A 9,152-nucleotide genomic window follows, 5' to 3' on the forward strand; every position below is an offset into this window, starting at 1 on the left:
CTCAAGAGTAAGAGAGCCTCAAGCTTTTGAGTTCTCAGTAGGGTAGCAAGGAGTTATTGTTTACCTTCCCACTCTGGAATCCAAATCATGCCATACTGCTCTAGGTTGCTAAGTGACAACTCTGTCCTGGTATTCTTCAAGATTGAATAGGACCTTTACAATTCCCAATAAGTTTTTTCCCCAAATGTTTTTTCTCCATAGAGGCCCCTTTCTCCTTTGTGTTTTTCCATTGCAGAGAGGGCATTAATCTTAGTCTCCTTCACAACATGGAAGATGGTGGAAAAGTCCTTTAGAAAGTAATTTACAAACCTTGGAATAAATAAGAGTACAGAAACATGAGCAAAGATGATTTGAATGGCCCCAGACCATCTCTATATTGTTTCATACAAGATCACATAATTGGTTTGAGATCAAGAATAGTAGCTCTAATGGAAGAGAAATCATGATCTCATAACAGTTAAAATATCACATAAATTTGATCTTTATGGTAAAATTGGAAATTTGGTCAACTCTGTAAATTTTATGTCACAAACAGTCTGCTGATATTGGGGATAGTTAGATTCTATTTTATAATAAGAGGGGTACTGAATTTACCAAGAGGTCATATCCAAACATGTAATTGCATGCCAGGTTTACAAATGGTTACAGTGTTTGCAGAGATTTTCAATCAAGATTTTTTTTTACTCTTCCTATTGGTTGCCCATCTGCTGCAGTCCAGTGTAAAGAGACACCCACCCACCCCTGTTTCAGGTACCTGGGATATACTGCATATACTTACTGGCCTTCAATAATGCACAGACAGAAATAAGTGCAGCACAAATCACTAGTTATTGAAGATACATTACTCAATTTCAGTCCATGCATGTTGCCATGTCAAGAACAAGCGGTGGAGATTTTAAAAATGCTATTTTATTGTTCTAGGGTATACTAATGACAGAATCTTGAAGTTTGTCAGAGTTTCTCTCTATCCCATGAAACAGAATCAAAGTGGGGCTATTTTGAATTTTTCTCACAATTAAATTGCTGTTTCTTCTCCATTAATATTTCATTGCTTTCCTCCCCCTTTCCAAGGCCAGATCCCCATTTTTTCACAATCAGTAAAAATATATATTCTATTTGTATTCTGGGCTAATCTATACATGTATTATCCAGTTATAGGTAGTCTAGCACATGACAAAGAACATTAGTTAATAGAAGTGTTAATACCACTTTTTAAAGCCTTCCAAGGCTACACTTGGAAGCCTGCATCCCGTTTTGGTTACCACGATGTAAAAAAGATGTTGTCTAGTTTAATGAAGAGAAGGATGAAGGGGGACATGATAACAGTGTTCCAATATCTCAGGGGCTGCCACAAAGAGGGAGTCAAGCTATTCTCCAAAGTGCCTGAAGGCAGGACAAGAAGCAATGGATGGAAACTAATCAAAGAGTGAAGCAACCTAGAACTAAGGAGAAATTTCCTGACAGTCAGAACAATTAATCAGTGAAGTGACTTGCCTCCATAAGTTGTGAATGCTCCAACACTGTAAGTTTATAGGAAGAGACTGGACAACCATTTGTCTGAAATGGTATAGGGTTTCCTGCCTAGAAGGGGTTTGGACTAGAAGACCTCCATGGTTCCTTCCAACTTTATTATTCTGTTAGTCTGTTACTCTCCCATCTGCTCCACTGAAGCCTTGATAGAAATTTTAAACAGTATGTTTCCGGAAGCATATACCAATTAAAACTCCAACATACACAACAGTACAAACCATATTTAAACCCAATATGCCTTAGCATGATGCAGGAATCCAGCCACTGCCCAGGGAAGTGATGAATTCTCAACAGACTTTCAAGCAAAGGCTGACAATCTAAGATCCTATTGCAGCAGACTATCTGCACTACTGTATGTTTGGTCTCGATGATCTTTGATGACCTTTCTGATTCTGGGTATTTTATTAGTGCTTGTTATGAAAATGCAGGAAAAATGGGTTTTATAAACAGCCCAAGAACACATGATTAAATTGAACAGAGAGGCAGGGAAGGAAGACAAAGAGAATATAGTGAACCTGATTCTAAAGACGGACATTTCCACTGGGCAGCAGAGCTAAGCTCAACAAAGAACCCAATAAGGTTGCTATAATTTGCTTTTATTGCTTAAAGTCAAGGCTCTTGATGCTGCTAATAATAACAGATGTAATGGCAGCAAGAACTATGGCAATATGGAGAGTAGAAGATGATAATGAAAAAATACAACTCTCCAGATATTACTTGAAAAGGTGTTTTCAGTCAGGATGGCCAAAGATAATAGCTACCATCAGTTGTCATGCAGCACAGATTCCGCACCTTTGAAAGGTGGAGAAATCTGGAAAATAGGTATTACTCAGGTATTTTTGAAGTTGAACACTGAAGGTACAAATAAACATTACTCAGTGGTCAGTTTCCCATCGCAACCTCATATGTCCAATTATTTGCCATTTCCACAAGTCTCTTGCTAGTAGTTTAAAACTATTGAATGTAGTTTCAATTTCTTTTGGAATTCATAAAATGGATCAAGATATTACCGGTATATGAGTCACCTGCATGCAGTGGTGGGATTCAAATATGTGAACAACCAGTTCTCTGTGTGGATGCCGCTTTCGGAAGTCCGCTTTCGGTAGCAACAAAAATTAGCTACCAGTTCTCCCGAACTGGTGCGAACTGGCTGAATCCCACCACTAGCTGCATGTAAAGTGAAGGTTAATGGTATGTTTTCTCCTACTTCCTCACTATTTAGAGGAACTAGATAAGGATGCCCGTTTTTATAAATTTCAAAGGAAATCTGAACTTGTCCAGTATGGTAAACATGAATTGTTTATATATTTTTTCAAAGGCTTTTTCAGCAACTAATGATAAAATTACAAATTGTTCTGTACCTTTATTCAAAACTCTTATATCTACAACTAACTTAATGTCTGCTGCTTGGCAAATTTTTATAAACCCTGCTTGATCATTCTTAACAACAAACAATATCACTTGCTGTAATGTATTTGCTAACGCTGCTGTTAATATCTTTTTATCAAAATTAATCAATGAGATTGTATGATAATTAGCACTTGGAGTGTGATCTTTACCTGAGTGTGATCTTTGGTATAACTGTAATATAAGCCTGGTAAAATGCTGCTGATAAAATTCCCTTATCAAATATCTCATCATACAATTAACTAAGTTTTGGCACCAAAAGATCTATAAATGTTTTATACTACTGAATAGGGAATGCATCCAATCGTGGTGTTTTACCACTTGCCATGATTAAAATTATTTGTTTACTCTCTACCTCAGATAGAGAAGCAAATAAAAGTTGTTTTTGTGCATCAATTAAGTGTGGTAAATCAACTTATTTTAAAAAGATATTTATTATTTTCATTCAATGTATTCTCTGGTTTGCTATATAATTCTAAATAGAATTTTAAAAATTGTCCACTCAAGTTTTATATATTTCATCTCTTTCATCTCTAATCAGTGGAATCACTGCCCTATTTTTTGTTTGTTTGTTTAAGGGATTAGCCATGATCTTCCAGGTCTTTCACTCTTCTCCAAATATCTTTGTCGTAAACACATTAGCATAAATTATGTTTGCGGTGATACTATAATATTTTTTGCAACATCCTATACTTACTAGGTTTTGGGAGGAAGTAATGGATTATATAAATATGGTTGTGAAACAATAAAATTCCCCTGAAATTATCTAGTACTTGGAATTTGACAACCAGACAAGGTAAATGGATTCTCTGTACCCTTACTATGGCCAAAAGACTGATATTGCAGCATTGGAAAGATAAATGTATTGCTCCGTTCACTCAATGAACTGCAGACCTGATTACATAAGCCACCTATGAGCTTATTACCTATAGACCAGGGGTGGGGAACCTTGGCTCTTTTATGACTTGTGTTTCATTTACAGTAGTAGTATGGTTTTTATTGTGATAAGACTAATCATGACTGTGAGGAATTATTTTCTCTTTAATAATGTTTTGACTAATTTATAGGAATTTATGTACTATTTATTTATCAACTAGTTAGCCTTTAAACCCTTTCTAAAAATTCTGCTGTAACCCATCAAGTGAGAGACAGATCTGCAAAACATAAAAATAAAAAAGTAAAAATCAGGTGGGAAGTATAGCTGAACTCTTGGATAGCTTCTGAACTAGAAATCTTAGTTTCCCTGGAATTTTTTTACCTGACAAACGGATGATAGGGATGAAGAAAAGGTTTTTATTTATTTGGGTAAGTGAGATGGACACTCATCTTTAGCAAATAATTCTGGGTAGCTAACAATACAAGCTAATATAAAGCAATAAAAACACAATTTAAAATGACAATAATTGTAAACATACAACTAAAAACAACAAAGTACACCAGGTTGTTAGAGGAGCCCACTGAAAGGAAATAGGTTTTTTTAAAAAAATTTCTATGTCAGCTACTAAAATAAGCATCCCTAAGACAAAATATTAATTTTGGTAGTGGTTTATAAAATTAGCTCTTGAGACACAAAGAAATTATTTATTCAATCTTAATTGTCACTCTACAGCAGGGGTGCCTAAGTGGTGGCCCGCGGGCTGGGTGCATCACGCACAGGCCATGCCCACCTCAGCTCCACAAAGGCAAAAAATGTCGCAATACGCCACGATACGCCATGTGACACAATCGAGTTTGACACTCATGCTCTACAGCAAACTGTTTTATTATATGAATCTTCTACTGGATTCCCTTACTGTGCTAAGCAGTTACACCATTTATAAAGATTGATCTTCTTGTATTGTGTGAATTCAGCCATTATTTATTATTAGATTTATATTCTACTTTTGTTTTGTATAATTGAAGACTGAAGGCCCATCTTCTATTTAGCCCACAGCAACAATCTTGTGAGGAGGGCTGGGCTGAGAAACAATGAATGTTCAAAGTTATTCTTCCAGCTTTTATAACTAAGGGAGGACTTGAACTCATAATCTCCTGTTTTCTAGTCCAGGCCTAAACCACTGCACCAAATAAGTGTGAAAATTCTTTTCACATTTCAGCATTATGCAAGACTAACCATGGCTTATTTGATAAACATAGCTCAACAATATCTGAACTCACTGAAAAAGGATCAGGTTGTGCTTATATACAGTTTCTTCCCTGCATGGTCTCTAAACTGGAATATCTTTTAATCGTAGATGTCTTTTAACATCCTTTAAAATGAAGCCTCCTCTCCTTCAGCTGATGGTTCCATAAAAACTACCTTGAAGTTCATGAAAAAGAGCAGAATATAATATGTCCAGCAAATGCATACATTTTTAAAAAGCCAGATGTTATCCGGGCATCTTTATTTGCTATATTTATACCCAGTGCTGCACATAGCTGACTGCAGAATTATCAAAGCTAAACATGGGGGCACCTTGTTTTCAGACTTACACTTCCTGCCCCATTTAAAAATACCCCCCATTTTACTCTTGCATAGTCCTTTTAATCAGCATTTATCTTAATTCTGTATGTTCTAGCTATAACTAGCTCAAGAGTTGCTTATTTCTCTCAAATGGAGGAAGACTATTTTATGCCATTAACTTTACTGTAGTTGAGAACATTTGCTCTACTGTATTTGACAACATCAGCAATTCTTACCATTGAATAGAAGGTGAAACACTCAGTTTTCTTCAGGATGTATTGGGGAGCGGATTTAATCATCTTTAGAGCACTGGAAGCTTCCCTCCCTATAATATATAGGAAACCCTTCCCAGTTTGGTATTCATAATCCTGAAATACAGTTCCTCTTACTAGGGAGCCATGGTGGTGCAGTGGTTAGAATGCAGTACTGCAGGCAAACTGTCCACAGCCTGGAGTTCGATCCTGACAGCGCTCCAGGTTGACTCAGTTTAATAAATTATTATGATTAATATGTCACCGGAATAGTTCTAAATGCAAGACTGGTAGAACTAAAATATGCATGAGGGCAATGCCACAGCTCTCATCTGGAGGGCTGTGCCATCAGCAATTTAATTTCTGATTGAGGATAGAATGTTTAAGCTCAAGTTTAAGATTCCACCCCTTAGGCACTATTAAGAACACCTCCAGACCACATCCTTGGCATGAGTTTGGAACCAACTTGATCTCTGTGCAATTGCACAGCAATTTTTGAAAGGTGGGGGATCTACTACAGTTTATTTGAAATAGTTCGTTGGTGTTTTCTTTGTAATATGGTGGCTCTGCTGATCTTCTGTAATCAACAGCATTATCACCTAATAATCTGCAAATGCATGCAGAATCTCACATCTCCATTTATTTTATTTTATATTTGTATACCGCCCTTCTCCCGAAGGACTCAGGGCGGTGAACAGGGCATATATAAAAATACAGAATACAAAAATTAAAAAGAATTAAATAGTAGCCCAGCTAAAACAATCAATAATAATATAAAAATCCCCATTAAAACCCCAACACATCCCCCATCAGGCCAGGCCGGCTTGTTCAAATAGATGGGTCTTCAGACCGCGTCGGAAGGAGCGAAGGTCAGGTGCCATCCGGAGCTCAACCGGCAACTGATTCCATAAAGCCGGGGTGCCCACAGAGAAGGCCCTCCCCCTGGGGGCCACCAGCCGACATTCTCTGACCGGAGGCACCCTGAGGAGGCCCTCTCTGTGGGAACGCACAGGGCGGAGGGAAGTTGACGCCGGCAGCAGGTGATCCCCAAGGTACTCCGGACCCATGCCATGTAGGGCCTTAAAGATCATTACCAGAACCTTGAATCTCACCCGGAAGACAACTGGTAACCAATGCAGCTCGCGGAGCAAAGGTGTAACATGGGAGTACCGGGAGACTCCCAAGACAACTCTCGCGGCTGCATTCTGTACCAGCTGGAGCCTCCGAGTGGTCTTCAAGGGAAGCCCCATAAAAGTGTTTTGCACATCTCTCCTGTTTTCCCAGTTGGTGGGAACTCTTGGCTTCATTCTGCCTCTTGATCCTTGGATTTTAATCATTTAATTATTTATTGATTATATTTATACCCGTGATGGAATGTAGTGAGGAGATGGATCCCCAAGAGAGAAGAGGTGCATTCCAGAGATGTAAGAGATAACCCAATCCATATATTATACATGAGAGTAAGAAGGTAATGGCAGTCCCTCTTTAATAGTTTACAGACTATATTGTAGATGCAGATTCTTTAGTCTGGGACAATTTTGTCCTCTGCCTCCTTCCACAGAGGTTCACCTCCCTGGCCTGCTGTTTACCTGTACAAGATATTCTTCCTCTACCAACTAAGAACGAAGCAACAATAGCTATTGCAAGTAGAGCATGCACCCATTGCAAAATGACTAACATGCCTTCAATTTCCTTGCAGATTGCAAACCGTTTATAAATGCACAAGGAAATATGGTTTTGCACCCATTTTCCACTCAAATCAACCTGGAATGGCATTTTGTTTTTGCAATCAACCAAATACACCCATGAATTAAAAACAGGGTTGGAAACGAGGACATAAGGGGAGGGGGGTGTTTGCTTGGGGAGGGGATTTTTCTTGCACCAAAACCGGTGACAGCTCCAACTGGGGCAAATTGTATGGTGTTCTTTGCACTCTCCTATTGATCAGCTGTATAAGGTACTGATTGATTCGTAGGGTGTTTAAGCATGTTGAAGGTTGGTAGAAGATTCCCTCAATTTCCCCGTTTAAAGTTAGGCCTTCCCTGTGTGGTCACCGTTTGCCGGTGGTTTCTAATGACTGCTCATTTGGGCAAGCCTAAATGACTGCCACTAACTAAGCAAACTATCAAAAGAAGTTTATCCACAGTCTTTTTTTCTCCCCCATCTCACTTTTATGCACTGTAGTAAAGAAGTTGGGTTAATTCACGGCGCAACTAGACGAGAGCCATCTTTTCCCTTCCGGATGTACCCTAGTCTTGTGTTTTGCACTGAACCGTGCAAAGTGTGGGTAAATTGTGAGTCTAGAAAACCGCCCGGTTTCTCTCCGTTAAATCTGTTACTGTAGTCCTCTCCTTTCAAGGTCGACGTGAAAGCAGAGAAGGGACTTCGAAGGGAATGTAGAGTAGCGTCGCCCTCCTCGCCATGCAAACAAGTCCGAACCAGTTAGTTACTCAGGCGCGGCGTTTCTTCTCCTCCCCACCCTCCGCCCCCCATTTTCTCGCTTTCTTAGCTACCAGCTGAAGGTGCATCAAGCAGCGAGCAACAGATGGAAAGGCCGGGAGAAACTAGGCGAGTCCAAAGTCTTTATTGCGGCGCGGCGTAACACCCGGGCTCCGGAAAACCTTCCTCGGCTGAGCTCCGTAACTTTTCCAAAGAGCGGGGAGGAGGAGGAGGAGGAAGAGGAAGGAGGAGATAAAGCCTCCGCTGTTTAAAGCGGGGAGGGGAAGGCGTCGCTGGAGAGTGGAGGTGACTTGATTTCTTCCGTAGTCAGAGTTAGGGTGCTCCAGCTTGCTAGACGTGTCCCCGCGGCGCGGGCGGCGCGTTTCTCCTCAGCGCGTCCTCCTTTCCTGAATGGGGTCTCCCCGGAGGAAGAGGCTCTGCCTTTTGTTCCTGATAGGATTAGTGCTCTCTGTCATTTTCCTCGGACACTACTACACGGCGGATTCTCCCCTCTGCGCCGGGACTGCGGCCAGGTAAGAAGACTTGGAGAGTCAAAAGGGAATGTTTCAAAATCAAAGGCTGAAAAAAAAACCCATAACCAACCCACCTCTAACGCTGTTGGTGGCTGGAATAGGAGACTTGCTCGGGAGCCAGGGCAGCCACCCTGTCTGATGGGTAAGATGAGTGATGGTGGGGAACAAGGTGTAATTCGGGGTTTTTGTTTTTTTTTTTGAAAACCCACAAATGCACAAGCGTGCTATTAAAGGAGCACTTTGCAACCCTATGCAGAACAAAGCGCTCAAGGCAGCCAGGAAGGCGGTCGGTATGGGACTACTACTTACGTTCTTCACCAGCTTCCAGTTTTCCAAAGGAAGATGTTAAAAGTTTCGAAGTAGTCAGACCCATAATTCAGAGGACCTATTTTGTGTTTTCCTTTTAAGCTTAAGGGTTTTGACGGTATTTGGCCTTCCCCTAAGCCTGCGTCCTGCAGATGTGTCTGGACTACAGCTCCCAGAATGCCCAGCCACCATGGCTAATAGCCCATAGTGGTGGGCAACTGTAATCCCAACATATTTGGGAGC

This window comes from Vipera ursinii, assembly GCF_947247035.1.
Source record: "Vipera ursinii genome assembly, chromosome: 2".
NCBI classification, from domain to species: Eukaryota; Metazoa; Chordata; class Lepidosauria; order Squamata; family Viperidae; genus Vipera; species Vipera ursinii.